The following is an 18929-nucleotide window of genomic DNA, read 5'->3' as shown; positions in this document are numbered from 1 at the left end:
AATGCAGTTAAAATTCAAGGGCCGGTATCTTCGCGAGTCATGATGATATTTAATATCATCAAACTAGTTTATATGGTAACATCGCAATTTTTATCGAGAATTAGGACTTTGGAAATCTAAGTTTGAATTTTAAAAAAAATATATGTTTTGAACATTATTTTTTAATGTGATATTTTAAAATTCAAGTTAAAATAAAGTACGGAAATTGCAGGAAATATTTGACGGATATTACCTTTAACAAAATTATAAAACTACGAAATCAAATTTACTCATTTTCGTTTTTTTAAAATTTGAGTATTCTGCAGATTTTTCAAATATTTAATTTCAACATCCGAATAATAGATCGAGTATTCGCTTAAATTCGAATAATTTGATTTCATCCAAATACGTGTCCACCTTAGACCGTTTTTTATCCTAATAACGCCCTTATGACTAGCAAAGAAGCCATAACCGGCTTTAAGGCCGGCAAGAATGATTAACTATTGAACTCCGTAAAAATAAATTATAGTTTAGTTTGGCACGCGTACTAAAGCTTAAGCTTTTCTGGGGTGCCTACAACTATTCATGTTATCACAGAATAATAGGTAATCATAGCGTCTTGGATTCAATTATTTAGTAAATAAACGGTAATTATTTATGTTTAGTTAAAAAGATAGAGCATTTTGATCTTTCGCTGTATTTATAGAATCATTAACTAAAAATCATTAATACATATTATAAATAAAAAATATAAAAATTATATAAAAAAAATTCATCTTCAATAGTACATTCCCCTTATTTATAAATATAGTTAACCTCTTAATTTTGACTATATTTATTGAACCACTACATATTTGTAAGAAATTTGTAAAAAGTTTTCTAATCATTTATTATCATATTAAAGTAATATATTCTATTTATAACAACATAAAATTTTAATAACATATTACTTTTAAAATATAGCTAATCAATATAATCAATATCATCAAAGTACAATGTTTTACAGGTTCAACAAATTTACACATTATTCTACAAGTATAATTTAGTCAACCAATTATAACTAATACCATTGGAGATGCTCAAACATAGGCATCACTTGCTCCTGCTTCACCTCCAAAGAAATGTGTCAATCGCACTTTAAATCTATTTAAATATTTTTCATAATAAAAAAATTGTATAGCAATTTTTGTTTCAAATGATTCATTTCTTGTAAATAAATTTTGGATATATTTAGTTTGTGCTCATGAACACATACTAATTACTAATATTTACAAATTTGAAATATTTTAATTGATATAATTATTGTGAATGCAATGAGATTCATAAATATTAAGAAGCGGAAGTTCATTAAAATAAGATAAAATTATAAAAAATTGTGTTTAATATTTTTTTTTAAAAAAAAATGATAAATTGATAACGAAGTATTTATACGGTGATTGAGTACTTGTATCTCTTAGGGGAGGGTTAGAAGTTTAATCCTAACATGCACGTGTGTAATGAATTAGAAAAAGAAATGGATAATTTTTTCAGTTAACTTTGGGTCTTTGACTACATATTTAATGAGTTTAGAGTTTGAATATTACAGGCTGCCGGGTTAGCTTTGGAACAAGATTTTGCCCATCTCGATATTGGATCATGGCCCATTCCAATTGTCAAATTGACTGACTTTGCATTTAAATATTTAAATTGAAATATATTATCAAAAAATGCGGCGTTAAGTACTGCTACTCAATGTTCTAAAAAGCGGAAATCAGGATTGTTCGGTAAAGATACCTTTCAGTAATTAATTGGATAATTGATAATTAATCGGAAGCGGTTTATTTAATAAATAATAAATAATAATTATATTTAAATATTACTAATGTGAAAAGATTTACAAAAAAACCACCATCATCAATACATAATTGGTATTTACGTGATTTATATTAATTAATTACTACTGATTACTCACTAATCACTACTTCATAGTCAGAAAATTAGTATTTACTAGTTCAAATCTTAAGATTTAAAATAAATCGAGTGAGGGTAGGATAAAACAATACAGATATGAAATATGTAATCATTGTTGAATAAATTTAGAATAACTTAAGATTATTAATCGATCAAACAAGCGAGTTGAGATTTGAGATTTGAGAGTAATTCAATTAGGGATTTGTGTAGAGGATTTAGGTATATAAGAAAATACGATTATTTTTGTAGGTAAAAGAGTCAATATATTAATATATTATTATTAATATTAAATGTTAATTAATATTTTCAAAAAACTTTAATTTTTCTTTTAAAAAAATATATTTTTAATAATTTCAAACTTTAACCGATTCGACCGATTTTTGACCCGATTCGACCGATTTTTCCCGAACTGTCCGACTTTTGACCGATTTTTTAAAAAATCGTACTTTGACCCGATTAACGATTAATCGAGACGGGACCCGTCCGAACTCCGATTAATCGGTTAATCAGTCGATTTTTAGAACACTGCTACTACTATGCTACTACTAGAGTATCTGCAAAATAAAATGCAAAATGATTTACTAACACCATTTTGTAAAATTTGAGCTACGGGGTTTGATATACACTATAATGGTATTATCTATATTATAATTATGTAAAATTATATCTAAGGGTTCTTTTGATTGGCCAAAAATAGCTAACTAAAAATAATTGTCTATAATTTTTGCTGAGGGGATACATGGTTGAAGTGTAATTTTATTTACATATTACCTAAATTAAGGGTTTTGTAGAATTAGAGAATGAAGATGCTCTTATCCGGTAAGAAGAATTTATATAGAATTTACAAAACAAAAGTTAGACAATTTTTTTTCATAGAACAAGAATGAAAATTGTAAACATTAATATTAAGAAGAAAAAAAAATGTTTGTAAGTATGTACCTATGATATTTACCTGAGTATATAATGTATTTTAATTACATTGTTGTAAATTTTAAATTATTTCCATAATTATAACAAATCCCTCTTGCATTTACATTAAAAAAATTATTTGTACTCATTTAAATGAATTATGTTTGTACTTAGGAATATCAAGCACAATTAAAATTTTATTTTCATTTACTCCCTCGATCCCATATTGGCAATCTCTTTTGAGATATATTTTTTGTCTTTCAATTTTCATTGCAAATATGTTGACATTATTTTAAAATTACCCTTTTTCAAAATTGTATAACAATTAACTAGGGATGAGTAAACGTCTATATCCATGCATTTATGATAAATATAAATAAAAATATATCATTAAATTAATATTTTTTTAATGTGTATGAAATTTTTTCAAAAAAAACTTGTATTATGAAACAAAAAAAGTATTAAATAAAATTTTTATGATTCAAATCACCCGATGATATACTCAAAAAATCAATTATGTGGACAAAAAGTTTTTTTTTTCTTTCAAAAATTAGTTTGATCAACCGAATTCGATGTCTATGTATGTTGAATATACCTCACAACGTTTCGTGTCGTGTACAAACATTTCGTCTACTTTTCTGTTTTCGTGTACCAAATTAAACCTGAACCCGACCTAGATTTGAATTTGTGTACCTATTTAGTGACATTAACCCGGAACTAATATATTCGTGTTTACTTTTTTAGTACACTAAAGTACACCGATAATATACAAAAAAAAATAATTTAAAAAATGCAATAGATAATTAATTGATTTTGAATAGTGAACAAAAAAGTTCCCAATAAAAAAGTATCAAACAAGTAAAGATATTTGTGTGTACAACAAACTACAAATTGTTTAACATTTAAAAGAAATTAAAAACATAAAGTCAACAACTTGACTTGATCTTACTTATTTTTTTCATCCACGACCACGAATCTAAAAATAAATAGCATAGATTTAGTTTACCATTAAAATGTCTTAAAAACAATTAACAAATTTAGTTTAACGATAACAAATGTCTTCAAAACCATCAATGCCCAAGTCTAAAAGTAAACAGTGAAGTGCACACATAGTCAAGAAATGAAAAAATATAATTTAGTATTTACAACTATATATATATATTATTTAAAATAGGTAAATTCACATTTGATATGTAGTATATATATGTATATTATATATTTTTTAAAAATTTAACTATTTATTTATTACGTGTACTTTCGTTTCGTGTACCTAGATCGGAAACTCAAACCCGACACTGATTACATTCGTATTTTTTCGTATTTGTGTACCAAATTTTCGAATTCAATCACTAATTATTCGTTTTGTTTCGTACCGTATTCACGTGTCATATACCAATATTGTTAGTTCTAATATTGACCACAACTCTAAGATATTTAATAAGGGTTTTTATACGATGTGCCCACGTATATGCATATAATATGAACAAATTTTTTGATTTGTTTTTACTTTCTGAAATTGGTGTGATTTTGGAAGAATTATTATATTAAAATCAATTTCAATAATAAAAATAAGTCAAATTAACGGGAGTTTGCGCTTATACTAATGAGTAGGGGTGTAAACGAGCCAAACTGTTCGTGAGCTACTCGAGCTCAACTCGTAAAAAAATCGAATTCGGCTCGAAAATAATCGAGCCGAGCTCGAGCTTTTCGAATTTTTAACCGAGCCGAGCTCGAGCTTCAAATTATTCGGCTCGTAAGGTTCGCGAGCCTTATCGAACCTCTATTATTTTTATTTTTATTTTATTATAAATATATATTTATGTAAATATTTAATATTTATTTAATATTATTTATTTTATCGAGTCGAACTCGAGCCGAACTCGAGTTGAACCGATCATATTTCAAATTTTTTGTTAATATTTAGTAAATAATTCGAGTTTTCTTGCCGAACTCGAGCCTACCGAACCTTTTACGAGCCGAGTTTCAAACTTGAAATTAAAGGTTCGTTCGAGCTCGAGCTCGAGCTCGAGCCCGAACTATTTTAGTCGAGCTCGAGCCGAGCCTGGCAGTATGCGTCTCGCCTCGATTACACTCCTACTCATGAGTCATGATACCACTAAAAAAATCGATTTAATAAATACAAAGTAATTATCATAATCGAGACTTCCCTGTAGCGTGTTGGGATTCGTGGGTTCAGTTCAGTTGGTGTACAAATTTTTTTGAGGTACTTGTAGCCGATTAATACAACTATTGATTAGGGGTGTACAAATAAATTTCTCAACCGCATTAATTTCTCGCATCACTCGTAACTGAATCGCGTTTTGCGGATAATCGTTAAACGCGAATTGATAGCTGGATAAATCTTTTAATAATCGCTTATTTACGATTTGGATGCGATTTTGAATTTTTAAAAATCGCAAAATCGCAACCGCAAACCATAATATATATATATATATATATAGGTAAATGCTCAAATACAAACCAATAATAGAATACAAACTACAAACCAACGAGACCCACATGTTTAATCACTTTCCCCTTCGTTTTTAATTTTACTTTTCCCGTTAGTTGGTTAACTTTTTTTAAAAAATAATTTCACCGTATTTTTATTCATCTCCCACTCATCGATTTGCATAGCATATTTGCTATATTTTGACAACAAATCAGTGTTTAAATTTATCCGAATCAGTAAACTGAAATCAGTACTAATTTCAGAACCAGTACTTTTAGTGATTCTCGTAGACATAATTAGTGATTTATCGTCGAAACATATCAAATATGGTATTCATGCTGATTGTTGGATGATATAGAAAAATATAGTGAATTTAGATTTTAAAAAGAGTTCACTAATTGACGGGAAAAATTTAATTAAAAATGGAAGGAATTATGTGTAGTTGTGTGTGGGAGGTGTAGTTTGTAGTTTGTATTTTAATTTAGTTTGTATTGGAGTAAGACTCTATATATATAATCAAGTTCTATGGAGACCCAAAATTCTTGGAGACTGAGAGACCATGATCTACACCGTTCATCTTAATCTAATCTAATGGTGTAATTTTTATTCATTGTATCTGTTATACTCACCTATAAATACAGTATTTCTTTATCAACGGTTACATGCATAACTTTTTAGGGCTTCAGTCACGTGTTTTATCATACCGTACTTCATCAACAATTCAACATCCTGCATTTTATAGTAACAAAAAAAATATCCTGCATTGCTTTCATTTACTTATTTTTTTCGTGGACAAGGCTGTAAATTAACAACTATAATTATTTTATAAGTTTTTTTTTTGTAAATTGCCTACTTATGCAACAATATTTTTGCATTAAATCATTTGTAGAATGCAAAATCTGAACCGCAGTATTTATTCAAAAAACATGTGTTGCTTATTGTAATCTGCAACTTTCTATATTTTAATTTTGTACAGGATTTTGCATCAATTTCATGCAGATTTATGGTTAAATGTAACTGAATTTATACATATTTTATTATTTTCTTGACTCAGTATTAGTGATCAGTACCTATACAATATTAGTGATCAGTACCTTTGCAGGATCTGTGGATTTTTCGGACTTGTATATATTAAGAATTGTCTGGACTGTAAAAGTTTTCTACACGCAGATAGCTCAGATTTAAAAATATTACAAACTATTCCAGAATACCGTTCAGAAGCTATAGCACTGAAATTTTGTCCGACGATACTTTTAGTGTAACGACCGAGAATTTTGCGTCGTAATTAAGAAAATAAAGTATGTGTTATGTGATGAGATTATAATTATGTGATTAAGTGGTGATTATTTGTCTTATCTGTATACTAGAGTTAAAGATCGTGGATAAAAACGTTCTAATTTAAAGAGACAGCTTAGAAGTCGAGCTTGTGGTTTCGGATCGTCAGGTAGAACGGAACCCGTCCTAATATGGAATTAAATAATATAAAATATGAATTATATGTGAAGTAAATGAATAAAGTATTTCGTCTTAAGATACGTGTTGATTAGCAAAGATAACGAGAAGCGTAATCGAAACGCTGAGCGTCGGGCCGTCAGGCTGAACGTGACCCGGTACGCGTAAAAAGAGATAAAGTTAAAGAGGGATAGATTCTATGATCAGACCTGAGTCGTTATGTGACTATATGCTTGACTATGTGTTCTGTGTCAATTTTGTGAATTTTAAGGGAATTATGTGACTTAAGTAAAGGTTTAATTAACCCTCGCGCATTTTTATAAAATCATCTGAGAAGATTAGAAACATGGGATTTGTTCTGTTATCTTCGTAAAGACCCTAGAGACTTTTTAAAAATAAAAAGTGAATTTGATTGTTGATCTTTGCATTTTTAAATTGATTTTATGTGGGAAATGGATTTATTAAAGCAAGTTTGCAAAATTCATATAAAATCAACCGTTCGCTCAATTTCTTATTATGATTAATGGATAAAAAGCTAATTTCGAGACCTACGTGTTAAAATTATCATTTTCAATAATCCTCGACTTTCCGAGAGAGAAATATTTTTATTTTGAATTTCATTGCATTTGAGAAAAAAAAGAAAGAAAGTGCAAATTAAAAGGGAGTTATTAGATTACTATTTTGCCCTTAATCTTGGTGGAGTATAAAATACTTCTTCCTTCCCCCATTTTCTTCTTCTTGCCGTGCACTCACTCTTTTCTCTCCTCTTTTTCTTTCACTCTCTCACTCGAACAACTCTCTCTCGACTCTCTCTTCAATCTCTCTCGGTATATTTCCTTTTTCATTGATCAAACTTATCAACTCTCCCTAATTCTTCTTGTTAAACACTTATGTATGGGTAGAAGTGTGTGCATGTGTGTGATTAGGCTTGCATGCCGGTGTGTGTGTGTTGTGTGTGTTCGGTGTGCGTGTACACCCGAGAACCCTATGGTTCTTCTTGTTGTTGATTGATGTCATCTTGTTAAGCTTGATTCCTTGTAAATAAATGATAGAAAGATGTGCATGTTAGTTTATCTTGCGTAATTGAAGAAATCGGGGGTTTCGTGGTTGGACACCCTCGAATGAGGGCACCACCGTGAAGCCACCGCCACCGGTGATGAACTCCGGTGAACCGGTGGTGAGTTGTGATGTGAAAACTGAACTCTAAACTAAGTACACTTTAATTTTAGTGGTTGTATGAGGTCATTATCTATATAACCGAATGGGTTTTATTTTTTTTAAAGTGATCAAGTTGGTTTTCGGCAATGAAATCAATGGTGGATAGTTGTTAATAGAAAGTTTGTGATTTATAAACTTGAAATGATGCATGCATGTTAAGATTTCTTGGAAAATTTAGAAAAGGGCTTTGCTTCATTGATGAAACTCAAGTGGGTGTTTGATTAAATGATTCCATTGATTGTGTGCATATGATTGTTGCTTAGAAAATTAAAAAAATTGAGGTTGCATGTGGATTTTTGCTTCGGGTTTTGTTAAATAAAGAATAGGAATTCGGTTTTTTGTGAATTAATCTTGTTGAACACTAAATTTATGTGGCCTAAAAGTGATTGCATGATAGTTTTAAAGAAGATTAATTAATGCATGTTAATGATTAGTCTTTGAGTTGAAAACTATGTTTTTGCCGAATGAAAACAAGATAAAAGGGGGTTAATTATTGATTGAGCAAATGCATGTTGGTTGAATGAGTTAGGTGTTACATGATTTGGTGTTTAAGTGAATGGAATGATCTTGTTAAAAACTAAAATAGGTAAAGAATCTGATGTTATGTTGATTTATGGAAAAACTCGAATGGATTCTTAGAAATAAAAAGGTGAAATTAAGTGGATTGAATTGCTAAGTGAGATTTTGATTTGCATGACAAAGATTAAGTAATGTTGAGTTCGAACTTTAATAATTAAACAAAAGTGTTGATTTCGATCCTTAATGAAAGTAGGATTCAGATTTTTTTTTGGTTAAAAAGGGATGAAGTTTAAGTGCTAAATGATCATTGTGAATTGCATTAGTTGTGCTAGCTTATATGAGGTTGAAAATGAATATATGTGGATGTGTTTTGTATGTATGGTTTGAATTAAGGAGCAAAAGCAAAGGAAATTAAGTTGATTGATAGAAGTGATAGTATATACGTAAATGATTGGATGTAAATAGGTCTTGTACTCATAAAAGAGTCGTGATAGTGTGATTTGAGAAATAGCCAAGGTCAAGCGAGTGCGCTTTGATGTTTAAGTATATAAGGATATAAAAGCTACGAGAAAAATGGATATGTTATGTGTTATGTGCTATGTGCTTATATGTATAAGCTATATTCGTATGCTCGAGTCAAAGATATAATCGAGTTATCGTATAGAGTGATCGTTCCGGGAACGAGAGTTGAGAATCTGATTAAGATTTTGGTTTTATTGTAGATTCGGAGCGTGAGGGCATTCAGGCTAGGAAAGGAAAGGATTTACTAGGTGGCAGTAGTTCAACCCTCAGAAAAGCAATTTCAGGCAAGTAAGTCTGATTACTTGTGTAAATGATTATAAAGGAAATGTTGTTCATACCATGTAGAGTATTGAACTGTTTAAGCATGAAACCCTTGTTTTATGAGACCCTTGTTTTATAAAACCCTGTTATTGATTTGGAGAATCCCTGTTCTTGATAACCTGTTATTGATAAGCCTATTGATTTCACTCATTGATAACCGGACCTTTCTGTTCATGTTACCTATAATGCCATGAATCATATTGAACCTATTGATTATCTTGGTTAACTCTGTTTAATGATACCCTGTTTTTCTTGATCACCCTATTGATCCCTAAGTTAATGTTGATCCTTCTAATTTAGTGCCTTGTTGTCCTTGATACAGAATTCTTGAGAATTGTTCCTTGCGTATCTTTGGTTCACTCCCTGAACTTTGTTTCTTTAAAATCTGATTTAAGAATGAGTTTCGACTTGAAAGAGCCCGAATGATTTCAAATGCTTGGTAATGATAAAATGGATTTTAGAAAACCTATTTGTTTTTTTTCCAACTCAAGGTTTTCCAAATGAATTCCCGATGGATTGGATTGAGACGTAAGAGGCTAGTGGGACTAGTCCAGTCATGGTAAGAGGCTAGTGGGACTAGTCCAATTTAAGGCTGAAATTATGCTGATTGGTACCTTAAAGACCTGAATGGAGGTCGATACGGGCTGATCACCCGTATATAATGAAATGGAAAGATAAGTGATCCAATCAAGGGTTCTAATTGATTATTTAAAAGGGAACTGAAACTTTTATTCAGTAAATTGATTTTGGAAATGAAAATGGTTTATATTGCCTTGAAAAGAGTTGATATTGTTATTATGGAGCTTAAAGCTCGAGAACCCTGATTCTTGAAATTGTTGATCATATGATTGATTCTATCTTGAAATACTGTTGCTTTCCTCTATCGAAAGATCTATTTTGATCCTATAATGATTTGTGATGAATGTCGGCTTTCGTCCTGTTTCGAGCCTTGTTTCTTGAAAGCCCCTACTATTCTTCAGATACCTTTCCTTATCCAAACAAAAAAAATATAGAAATCTGCCACCTAGACTAATGCCCTAGTTTGATAAAGCGTATTGTGATTTGATATTGTAGAACTGCTATATAGTTACTTGCTGAGTTTTATACTCATTTGTTTGTCTTAATCTAACCATGGCAGTTAAACAAGAAGATGGCCAGGCTTAGGCACACTGCTTGTAAGAGCGTACCTGGTGGTCCCTACCGTGTTGAGGGCTTCCGGTTTCCAGAGCAGGTAGTGGTGTTTATGAGTGAGCTCGCGCCTAGAAAGAGGTGTATAAAGATATAATGGGTTATCTGTCGGTTCCCAGCCGGAATCGATATTGTTTATTTAATAATATTTTGGGTTTGTAAGTTATATTTTATGATTGGTAGTTGTAATCTTGTTTCATACTTTATCCTGTTGATCCTGTTAGTAGTTAATCGGGGTTTATGAATAATTAATTATTAGATTAGAGGTGTGTGAGTCCTCATTTCCTAACCCCGAGATTGAGGGCGTCACAAGTTGGTATCAGAGCTACAAGATCTAGTCCTTGGGACAAGTTAGGTTTTAAAAAGGGTATTTTGGGAATATATCTATATCGCGAGAGAGTTCGACTCATGTAGAGTTGTGTTAGACTATTAAGGTATAGTCTAAGGAAAGTGTTGATTAGAAAGTGGAAACTAGAGTTAGGGTGTGAGTTAGCTGGAAGCTTTATTTAACCCTAACATTGTTTCTTGGTTGCTGTTTTGTATTTTCTCTCAGGATCCTAGTAGTGGTAGTGACTCAGACTCAGAGATTAGCTTGACTGGTACCCCTGTAGACCCCGTTCCACCCTCTCCAGAGGAGCCTGTGTATGTTAGTTCAGATCCAGAGGAGGACCCTTCCGAGAGTAGTGAGATCCCCATGCAGATTTCACCCCTGAGGCCAGATTCAGAGACCCCTGCCCCTGAGCCAGAGTCGGAGATGCCTAAGACTGTTCCTGTCAGTGTTGGTGGCAAGTTAGCCCAGGACCGAGACTTTGTGTACTCCCGCATTCCTGAGTTGGGAGCTTTGGTGGATAGACTAGCCAGAGAGTCTAGGCAGAGTGCTTTTGTTATGGATGATGAGTGGCGAGTTCGAGTGAAGATGGTGGAGCAGGTTTCCAGGAGGAGATTGGATGAGGGACCATCCACTAGTGATGCTGATGCTGAGGCCCGGAGGCTGCATAAGATCATTCGCTGGATGTTGGTTGTGTTGAGAGAGATTCTAGATGATTAGACGGGGCTGTTGGTTGAGCCCATAGATTGTTATTGTTGTTTTCAGCGCCGGTAGGCTTTGGGATACTTTGTCAGATGCCGAGATCCCTTTTCATTTATCTTGTTGTATTTCAGACTAGTGTAGTAGTAGCAGTAGTAGTTGGAAGATAGGGGTAGATAGGGGGATGTTTTCCAGTTTTTCCTCTGTTTAGCCCTGCTATTTATTGTACCTTGTTTCAGAACCTTAAAATCCAAAATATTCCCTATATAACCTTTGATTAAATAAATCTATTATCTTGCTTTCCTTTGTGCACCTTGATTATCTTGTAAACTGTTCTCAATGTCATGTTTTAATGCAACCATGCTTAAAGATCATAAAACCCTATTCCGTGCCATGATAAAACAACACTGATATGAGAATTATGTAGTAATAGGATTGCATGCGCAATTTGGGTAAAACTTAAATCCCGCAAAAAAGATTTCATAAAAATTGTGGTTATATATATGCCATGCTATCGTATTGCTAAATAATTGCTCAATCAGGTTTGTAAGAAATGGCCAACTCACCAGATCACCAAGAAGAAGAAATTCCCACCCAAGACCCAGAAATAAACCCAGAAACCACTATGATGAGCAGACTTGCTCAGCTTTTGCAACAACCTGTGGCCCCAAAAGTTGGAAATTTCAAGCACTTTCAATCTGTTCATCCTCCAGAGTTCTTAGGTGTGCCAGACCCGATTAAAGCGCAGTCGTGGTTGAGAGAGATGGAAAAAGCCTTTGAGTTAGCAGAAGTTAAGGATGATAAGAAAGCTCAGTACGCAAGTTATTATCTGAAAGATGAAGCAAGTTTCTGGTGGGAGTCGTCTAAGGCGTTGTTGGAAGGCAAAGACTTATCTTGGGAGAAGTTCACTGAGATGTTTCTGGAAAAGTATTTGCCAAGTTATATGCAAGATCAGTTGGAGATGAAATTTTTGGATCTTAGACAGGAGGAAATGTCGGTAGCAGAATATGAGGTGAAGTTTTCAGAATTGTCAAGGTTCGTACCAGAATACGTGAATACTGAAGTGAAGAAGGCTAAGAGGTTCCAGCAGGGACTCAAGCCGTGGATTAGGAGTCAGATAGCAATGTTGGAGATCAAGAACTATGCTACTTTGGTTCAGAAAACAATGATAGTGAAAGGTGAGCGGGAAGCTGCTCGAAGAGAAAATGAAGGAAGAAAGAGGAAGTTTGAAAGCTCTGAGCAAGAGCAAGGAAGCTCAAAGTTCAGAGGGAAGTTTGGGAAGAATGGTGGAGGTCAGAACCAAAAGTTCCAGAAGTTTAGACCCGGGAATGGAGCTCAGAAGAACAAATTCCAGAAAGCTGGACAACCGGGAAAGGAAAGCAGACCCCAGATGCAAGAATGCAGGAACTGTGGAAAGAGACACCCGAGGAGGTGTAATAAGCTGGACATAACATGCTTCAAGTGTAACCAGAAGGGGCATTATTCTTCAGAATGTTCAAATGGAATAAAGAAGCCTGATTTGGCTTGTTTCAAGTGTGGCAAAGTGGGCCATATGGCCAGGAATTGCAAAGAGCCTGTGCAGAAGGCTAATGTTCTCAGAATTGCTGGACCGCCGTCTCTCCCAGCACCATCAGCTCAACCCAGAGCTAGAACCTTTAACTTGACAATGAAAGATGCGGTGCAAGATGTGGACGTGGTAGCAGGTATGCTTGTTATAAACTCAGTAGAAGTAAAAGTTTTGATGGATTCTGGAGCAACTAGATCTTTTATCTCTAAAAGTATTCTTGATAAAGTAAAATGTGTTGCGTACCCTCTAGAGCCTAATTTGATTATAGAGGTAGCAAATCAAGAGAAAGTTGTTGTTAATAAGATTTGTCCTGATTGTGATGTATCTATAGAAGGCCGACACTTTTCTGCTGACTTAATTCCTTTTAAGTTAGGAGAATTTGAGGTTATACTAGGAATGGATTGGTTGTCAAACCATGAGGCGCAAATAGAATGTAAAAGTAAGAAGGTGAAGTTAAGAACCAAGGATGGTGAGGAAGTAATATTTAAAGAAAAAAGGCAAGAGAGGAAATTTCTAACGGCTGTTGAGGCGAGAAGATTAATACGTCGAGGATGCGAAGTTTATTTGGCTCATGTCGTGGACGTGGAGAAAGAATCTGTAAAGATCGATGATATTCCGGTAGTAAGAGATTTTCCGGACGTGTTTCCTGATGAATTGCCTGGACTACCTCCAGACAGAGAGATCGATTTTACGATTGACTTGGCTTTTGGTACGGAACCAGTGTCGAAAGCTCCCCATCGCATGACGCCGGTCGAAATGAAGGAATTGACAGCTCAGTTGCAAGAGTTGTTGGACAAAGGAGTAATCCGACCGAGTGTATCCCCGTGGGGCGCACCGGTGTTGTTTGTGAAGAAAAAGGATGGAAGTATGCGGTTGTGCATTGATTACCGTGAGCTGAATAAGTTGACGATTAAGAATAAGTACCCTCTACCGCGGATCGACGACTTGTTTGACCAATTGAAAGGAGCTTCGTGCTTTTCAAAAATTGATTTAAGATCTGGATATGATCAATTAAAGATTAAAGTGGAAGATATACCCAAGACAGCATTCCGAACGAGATACGGACATTATGAGTTTTTGGTGATGACATTTGGATTATCAAATGCGCCAGCTACATTTATGGATCTTATGAACAGAGTGTTCAAGCAGTATTTGGACAAGTTCGTGATTGTGTTTATCGACGATATACTGATTTACTCCAAAACGGAAGAAGATCATAAGGAGCATTTGAGAGTTTCCTTGGAAATTCTGCGAAAAGAGAAGCTGTATGCGAAGTTTTCAAAGTGTGAATTTTGGCTAAAGGAAGTGCAATTTCTTGGTCATGTAGTTAATAAAGAAGGAATTAAAGTGGATCCAGCCAAGATAGAAGCTGTAATGAATTGGGAAAGACCCAAGACTCCGACGGAAATCAGAAGTTTTCTGGGATTAGCCGGATACTATAGAAGATTTGTGCAAGATTTCTCAAAGATTGCCGTTCCATTGACAAAGTTGACGAGAAAGAACGAGAAGTTCGTTTGGACAGAAAAGTGTGAGGAAAGTTTCCAAGAGTTAAAGAAGAGATTGGTAACCGCCCCAGTGTTGGTATTACCAGATGATAAAGGGGAATTTGTGATATTCAGTGATGCTTCCTATAAAGGACTTGGATGCGTGTTAATGCAACACGGGAAGGTAATAGCATATGCGTCAAGGCAACTCAAGCCGCATGAGCAAAAGTATCCAACGCACGATTTGGAATTGGCAGCAATTGTATTTGCCCTTAAGATTTGGAGGCATTATTTGTACGGAGAAAAGTGCGAGATTTATACGGATAATAAGAGCTTAAAGTATATCTTTACTCAGAAAGAACTGAATATGCGACAAAGAAGGTGGTTGGAATTGATCAAAGATTATGATTGTGCGATAAACTATCATCCTGGAAAGGCAAATGTGGTAGCTGATGCTTTAAGTCGAAAGGAAAGGTTGAATATGTTAACGTCATCGGAAGAATTAATCAAGGACTTTGAAAAGATGGAAATATAGGTGCAGACTCCAGAATGTGGAGATGAAGCTATGTATGCAAAGTGGTTTCAACCTGAAATTTTGGAAAAGATTCGATGTTGTCAAGAGCAAGTGATGAATCGCGAAAAGGATAAGTTGATGGGAGAAGAAATTAAAGCTCAAAAGGATGGAAAAGGGATATACCGTGTTAACTCACGTATTTGGATACCTAATGTTATGGAACTAAAGCACGAGATTTTGCAAGAAGCGCATAACTCGAGATTTTCAATTCACCCTGTGAGTACGAAGATGTACCAGGATTTGAAAGAAAATTTTTGGTGGCCAAACATTAAAAAGGAAATTGCGGAATGGATAAGTAAATGTTACACGTGCCAAAGAGTTAAAGCGGAACATCAAAGGCCAAACGGATTGCTTCAGCCACTGGACATACCTGAATGGAAATGAGAACATATCGCGATGGATTTCGTGGTAGGATTACCTAAAACCAAGTCAAATCATGATGCGATTTGGGTGGTAATTGATCGATTGACAAAGTCAGCACATTTCTTGCCGATGAACGAAAGGTTTTTATTAGAGAAACTGGTCAAATTGTATCTGGATGAGATCGTGATACGTCATGGAGTACCTGTATCTATCGTGTCTGATAGAGATCCAAGGTTTAATTCGAGATTTTGGCGACAATTCCATGATCATTTGGGAACGAAATTGAAAATGAGTACGGCATAGCATCCGCAGACAGACGGACAAAGTGAAAGGACAATTCAGATAATTGAAGATATGTTGCAAACCCGCGCAATAGATTTTAAAGGAAATTGGGACGATCATTTGCCCTTAATTGAGTTTTCCTACAACAACAGTTATCACACAAGTATTGGCATGCCGCCTTATGAAGCGTTGTATGGAAGAAAGTGTAGATCCCCTACTTATTGGGACGAAGTTGGTGAGCGCAAGTTAATTGGCCTAGAGCTAGTTCAGCAAACGAAGGAAAAGATTGAAATGATACGAAAGAGATTAATTGCAGCTCAAGACCGACAGGCAAAGTATGCGAATCAAGAGCGGAAAGATGTGCAATTCGAAACTGGAGACATAGTCTTGTTGAATATATCTCCTTGGAAAGGTTTAACTCGTTTTGGAAAGAAAGGAAAGCTAAGTCCAAGGTACATTGGACCATTTGAAGTATTGCGACAAGTTGGGAAAGTGGCGTATGAATTGGCGCTGCCGCCGCAAATGCAACATCTGCACAATGTGTTTCATGTATCTCTCCTGAAAAAGTATAATGCTGATGCAAACCATGTTATCGAGTTGGAACCAGTGGAAATCCAACCAGATTTGTCCTTTGTAGAACAACCAGTGCAAATTTTGGATCGAAAAGAAAGGACGCTTAGTAATAAAGTTGTACCTCTAGTTAGAGTGTTGTGGAGAAATCCGTTAGTCGAAGAATCGACTTGGGAATTAGAAAGCGAAATAAAAGAAAAGTGTCCCCATCTGTTTGCTTAGATTCTGGGGACAAAATCCTTTTAAGGAGGGTAGATTGTAACAACCGAGAATTTTGCGTCGTAATTAAGAAAATAAAGTATGTGTTATATTATGAGATTATAATTATGTGATTAAGTGGTGATTATTTGTCTTATCTGTATACTAGAGTTAAGGATCGTGGATAAAAGCGTTCCAATTTAAAGAGTCAGCTTAGAAGTCGAGCTTGTGGTTTCGGGCCGTCAGGTAGAACGGAACCCGTCCTAATATGGAATTAAATAATATAAAATGTGAATTATATGTGAAGTAAATGAATAAAGTATTTCGTCTTAAGAGACGTGTTGATTGGCAAAGATAATGAGAAGCGTAATCGAAACGCTGAGCGTCGGGCCGTCAGGCTGAACGTGACCCGGTACGCGTAAAAGGAGATAAAGGCTGAACATATCCTTGTCAAGACCATTAAACAAAATGTTCATAGCCTTCTTATCCTTGTGGACTTCTTCTGTGTCTTCCATTGTCCATTCTGCTCTAGGTTTTGGAATGGATTGACCAACAGCAATTGTGGCCGTAGCAACTGTGGCTACTTTGTGGGGAATGTGAGGACCATTCTCAATACAGTTTACATAACCTTCATCTTGGGAGAGTAGATGAAGGTGCATTTTCACCTTCCAGTGGTGATAACTGTCTCTGTCAAGAACTGGGATTTTTACTCCAATATCCTTCTTACTCATCTTTGTTAGATTCCAAGATCTTTAAACTCTTTGTTTGTCAAGAGCCTGCTCTGATACCAATTGTTATTTCTAGAGAACTAACAATGAGATTTACAGAAGGGGGGTTGAATGTAAATCTCAAAACTTTTTCAAGTTTTGAGCAGTTTATAAAGACTGTGTGTTCAAGATGAACAAGTGTGTGAATTGCTTTAAGCTGATACAGACAGATATATATTCAAACACAAATGTAAAGAACACAATAAACCTTTAAAAACTTTTCTGGTGGATTTGTTGTTCCACCAGAGATGGTATTTCAGAAATTCTGTGATCTAAGAATTTGATCACAGCTGCATCCTAGTACAAACTAGATAATTTTTCTCTCAAGATTTTTCTAAACAGCTCTGGAAAAATTCTTATCTAATTACTAGCTACTACTTGGTTTATATATTACCAAGTTTACAAGTGAAGACAATGATATATAAAATAATAAAGTAAGATCTCCACTTGTTTCTTCTCCAGTTCACTCCAGTACTTTGTTGACTTAATGGCTCTTTATACTAGAGTAGAACGACTGCTTTTTCTGATGTTCCTGAAATTAGGCTGCCACATTTCAGTTATCTCTGTTCACCCACGTGCCTCTGTTTGTAGGTACAACTACCACTTATCAACGGTTAATCAACAGAACATCCGTTGAAGCTTTCATCCGTTGATGCACTCATCCGTTGAAGGATGTTATCCGTTGAAGCTTTAGAGACATCCGTTGAAGCTTAGCTTCTCATCCGTTGAAGGTCTTTAAGTCATCCGTTGATACCACTTCATTTATACAAAATTACAAGGCATGAAATATTTACAATTGGCCTTCCTATCTGCATATCTTCTAGTAGTCAACATGACTCATAGTTTCTCTCAACTTCTAAGAATTACATCTTAAATACAGAGACTGAAATATGCTACAACACTAGACTTATTTCTAAGTAAAGCTACACCATCAACGGATAGCCAAAGTGGTCTTATCCGTTGAGGCTACAGACACTGAATTTCTACTTAAGTGTTTTGTTAAACATATCATCAAACTAATGCACATATATTCCTAACAATCTCCCCCTATTTATGTCTATAAGAATTGTAGGCATAAATTCAGGGTTAACTTGATGATAACAAAACACTTAACAGATATATGAATTGAAACTAAGTAGAAATTTGAAAATGCTGCAAAAATGTATGTACTAGGAGGAAATTGAAGATTTACAGTATTTCCAAGGATACTCCTTTAGCCTGAGCAAATCATCTTTTTCTTCTTTGTTCCCTGGTTTTCTTTCCTAGCCCTTTGTCATTTTCCTCAATTTGGAGTTGGAGTTGTCTGAAGAATTCAGCTTCATCTTCAACACTGATATCCAACTTAGATTGCATTTCCTTGAGAGTTTCATTGCTGGCAATCTTGAGTTGGTCTTCAAGTCTGAAAAATCTTCTGACTCCTTTATCATCTCTAAATTCCATCAACCAATGAGGTGATTTGTGAATTGTAATTCCCCTTTCTTGAATGAGTAAAGTCATGGGTAAAGCATTGGGCTCCCTCCAAGTTTTCCTTATATTGGCAATCTTGTTGAGAATTTCAGTCTTGGCAGTTCTGGTAAAGCCAGAATC

General features: G+C 34.4%; 1 pseudogene; it reads left to right on the top strand.

The window, feature by feature from the left end:
- LOC141691403 (uncharacterized) overlaps positions 1 to 18929 on the top strand; it is a 508513-nt pseudogene that overhangs the window by 471268 nt on the left and 18316 nt on the right.

This window comes from Apium graveolens, chromosome 10, assembly GCF_009905375.1.
Source record: "Apium graveolens cultivar Ventura chromosome 10, ASM990537v1, whole genome shotgun sequence".
NCBI classification, from domain to species: domain Eukaryota; kingdom Viridiplantae; phylum Streptophyta; class Magnoliopsida; order Apiales; family Apiaceae; genus Apium; species Apium graveolens.
This window is presented reverse-complemented; position numbering and strand designations above follow the sequence as displayed.